Source organism: Arvicanthis niloticus, chromosome 16 (assembly GCF_011762505.2).
Source record: "Arvicanthis niloticus isolate mArvNil1 chromosome 16, mArvNil1.pat.X, whole genome shotgun sequence".
NCBI classification, from domain to species: domain Eukaryota; kingdom Metazoa; phylum Chordata; class Mammalia; order Rodentia; family Muridae; genus Arvicanthis; species Arvicanthis niloticus.
In genome coordinates this window covers 65824240-65828557 of record NC_047673.1, presented here as the reverse complement: position 1 = coordinate 65828557, position 4318 = coordinate 65824240, and positions in this window count along the sequence as shown.

The window sequence follows — 4318 nt, the reverse complement described above, 5'->3', positions numbered from 1 at the left end:
TGATAGAAGAAGAGAATTAACTGACTCCCACAAGTTAGCACGGATAACACAGACATGCACACACACGTGCATACATGTGCACACACATGTATTTATTATTAATAATGCATACCACATATATAGGAGAAATCCAGGCCACTATAGAAGAATAAACTGTGTGGTCTTTGAATAAGAAATAGTGAAGTCATTAGGGGAGACTTAGTCAGAGAGAAACTGTCTATAATGTAGGTCTAAGGCCCAAAGCCACTAGAGTACTGGCCCTTCGTAACTCCTACAGGGACAAAGTCTTCCTAGGTAAAATGGAAGGCATGAGTGTGTGTGCTGTCTTCAGCTTTGTCATAGTAGCAAGCAGATATGGGAAACCCCAGGGGTCTTGCGTACATACATACATATAAGTATAAAAAGTAAGTTAACAATGTGAATGATAACAGTATAAAACTTGTATTACATGCATGCATGTATATATAATAGAAAAGAAAATGAGGCTTAATTATGAGAATGGCATTACTGAAATGGAATGGCATTTTGCTGATTCCATTCCAAACGAACCTCGTGTTCCTCATCTTTTAATTTTTACATACTTAAAAATGCAAATGGTGGTACACACCTGAAATCTCCAGCCCCAGGGAAGCTGAGTCAGGAGAAACAGAAACTTAAAGATGGCTTACTGAAAGAAAAAAGAGAAAAGAAAGAAAGAAAATAAAGGAAGGAGGAGAGAGAGAGAGAGAGAGAGAGAGAGAGAGAGAGAGGAAGGAAGGAAGGAAGGAAGGAAGGAAGGAAGGAAGGAAGGAAGGAAGGAAGGAAGGAAGGAGAGAAAAGAGGAAGAAAAAGAAAAGGAAGGAAAGAAAGGAGGAAGGAAACCAACAAATAGAGAAGACATCTCATGATTATTTTACATTATCAGTTCTAAACCCAAGTCAACTACAAGTGATTGGAGCCTTCGCCTGCCCATCCTCTCCCCTTTACAAATGAATAAATAGAGTAGACCTTAATAGGAAAGAAGAGCCTGGCCAGTCTTTTCCTAAGTATTGCTGGAGTAACCCAACCCCAGTGAAGTAACTAAACAGTTCAGGAACTCAGCGTTGAGCATCGAGTGTGGTGTGACATCTAGTGGTGAGAGTTGGTAATTCCATTCCCCTCTTGCGGACCCCAGAAAGTATTGCACAAGTGTGGCATGTAAAGCACCACATTGACTGCTGAGGGGGATTTAAGGGTGAAATGTGCTGCCTGTGTTGCCTTTGGACCTCGCGGCCCCGAGAGAAGATAGAGAGAGCAGTCTTTAGCTATTTCAACACTGGGAAGACACTGAAGTGCTTGTTAACTCCACCTTCTAGCAGGTTATTCTAGCCACCAATAGGAATGAGGGAGGCCTGGGCTGGAGGAAGAGATTCAGGGACCACCGACAAGCCAGTGGCTACAGAGACCTGAGTGTGGTTGACACACAGGAACACTCAGTGAGTACAGGATAGTCGTTTAGTATGTATATCCTATTAATAAAAAGTATTCGATTTAAAATGTCAAAATCACCACAGTGTGTATTTGTGAATACATACCTACAATCCTGGCACTTGGAAGGTAGTGGCAGGAGAACTACAAGTTTCCAAAGTTGAGAAAGCCAGACAAACTGAATTTAATCCTCAGAACCAACATAAAAATAAAGGGAGAAGCTGGGCAGTGGTGTCACATGCCTTTAATCCCGGCTCTGGGGAGACAGAGGCAGGTGGATCTCAAGTTCAAGGCTAGCCTAGTCGACAAAGTGAATTCCAGGACAGCAAGGACTACACAGAGAAATACTGTGTAAAAAAAAAAGCCCAAAACAACAAAAACCCAAACAAATGAAAACAAAATAAATCTGTACTTTGTTATGACTAAAAAGCAAGTCAGGACTCTAAATTGAGTATCTGGAAGATGACTCCTGTTTTCAGAGATGTTCGAGTTATAAAACAAGAAACAGAACCTGACAGAAGCTATCAACTGAGATATGTAACATTTTAAAAGGAGACATGAGCTTTGCAGCAATGGCGAGATGGCAGTATATGAGAATACTAAATTTATCAGTATACAAAATATATTAGCTCATACCCAGAAGAGAAGCACAGAGGCGGTGCAAGAAGAGGGGTTGATCAATTTACTAAGTATGTCTCTTTGCTTAATCTGTGCCAGTTTGGTTTTAAGTAATAATAAAGAATTCTCGTGCATGGTGTACGCATGTGCATGTGCACTAGAGTCTCTCTCTCTCTCTCTCTCTCTCTCTCTCTCTCTCTCTCTCTCTCTCTCTCTCTGTGTGTGTGTGTGTGTGTGTGTGTGTGTGTGTGTACCAGAGGTCAGCTACATGTATCTTCTCTTTTACTCTCCACCTTATTGATTTATTTATTGATTAACTGATTGATTAGACGAGGCCTCACTCACTAGGAAGCCTGAACGTCACTCTGTAGACCAGACTAATACTGAACTCACAGAGATCCAGCTGCCTCTTCCTTTTGAGTTCTGAGATTAAAGGTGTGTGCCACATGCCTGACTTCTACTTTTTTTTGAGACAGGGTTTCTCTGTACAGCCCTAGTTGTCCTGGAACTTACTCTGTAGGACAGGTTGGCCTTGAACTCAGAGATCTGCCTACTTCTGTCTCCCTAAAGGTATGGGCAGCCTGGCAAAATTGTTTGTTTGTTTGTTTGTTTGTACATTGGTATTTTACACTTATGTATGTCTGTGTGAGGGTGTTGGATCCCCTAGAACTGAAGTTTCAGACAGTTGTGAGCTGCCATGTGGGTGCTAGGAATTGAACTCAGGTCTCCTGGAAAGAAACCAGTTTTTAACCACTGATCCACCTCTCCAGCCCCTCTACATATAGTTTTAAACAGAGTCTCTCACTGAACCTAGAGCTTGTTTTCAAATTTCTAATATTACTCACAAATATATTATCCTAATACCTTTGCTTGACAAAAAAGAAAGAAAGAAAAACCATGCTGGAGAGATGGTTCAATAGTTAAGAGCACTGACTGCTCTTGCAGAGCACCAGGGGTTGGCTCCCTGGACTCCTGTGGCAGCTGATAATGGTTTATAAACTCTAGTTCTGAAAATCTTCTGCCCTGTTCTGACTTCTCGGGCACAGAAGCATAGGTGTGCCACACAAATATACATGCAAGTACAACATTCCCATGCATAAAATAAAAATAAATAATGAAGTTAAAAGCATATAAGGAAAAGCCAAGATTTTAGAAAGAAATTTAAAGACTGCTGGCAGTCCTTGGGAGGCTGTTCAGTGCACCCTCTTCAGTGGTGCTGATTACCCTGTAATGCTCTCCTTGCTGGGAACATGCCCAGCTGTGCTCTTGGCCTGAGCAGCACCTCTGAGGCCTGGGAACAAACAGGCCAGCAGCTACACAAGCATGACACCAATGGAGAAGAAATGGCCCCCACCTACCTTCCCAAGGACGGGAGACAATGGGCGTGCACACCGGCATTATCTCTCACAAACCTCACTAACTGTTGGTTGAGAATAAGCCAAACCCAATCGTGATTACTGAACCCAGAAGCACACTCAAAGTTAAATGTAAACGTGTACCTGGCAACAGTGTTGTTACAGGAACCATGTTAGGAGAGAAAGCCTTCCCTTGAACACAGTTAAGGCAGCAAACTGGAAGGAAACAGATATAGCAAGAACACTCAAGGCGTGGGAACTAAACCCAAAGCTTGCAGAAGGAAACAGGGCTGGGCATGGGGGCCTGAGCTGGAGGACATGCTAGGAATGGTGACAGAGACTCCACTGAGAGTCCTGACAGGGATCGGCATTTGACTCTGGGTATGAGGAGTCATAGTTAAGATTTTACACAACGAGACCTGTCTTCCTTTCTCCATCCTTTGATTTACTGTTCCAAAGGAGAGTTTTTAAAAAATGTATTTACATTAGTTTACTTATTTGTTCGTTTATATATCGTGTGCCTCTGGGTGGCAGGAGTCTGTTCTTTCCTTCCATCATGTAGATGCTGGGAACTGAGGGTCTTCGGGCTCCCAGTGTTCCCGAATTCTCTGTTATCCTCAACATCACTCTGTACCTAAGCAGGGTGCTGTTCCAGCATACACAGAACCCTGGGTTGTATCTCTAGAATACCATAAACCTGGCATGGGAGCACACACCTGTAATCCCAACATTCTGGAAGAGGAGGCAGGAGAAATGACTGTTCCAGATCATACTGGATTGCACAAGGAGTTTGAGGCCAGCCTGAGCTATATGAGACTGTCATATCCCAAAACTTTGAAAAGAAAACCTTTAAGTAAACAGCATGTGGTAGGGAAATTACAGCTATTGCCAAGGTGATA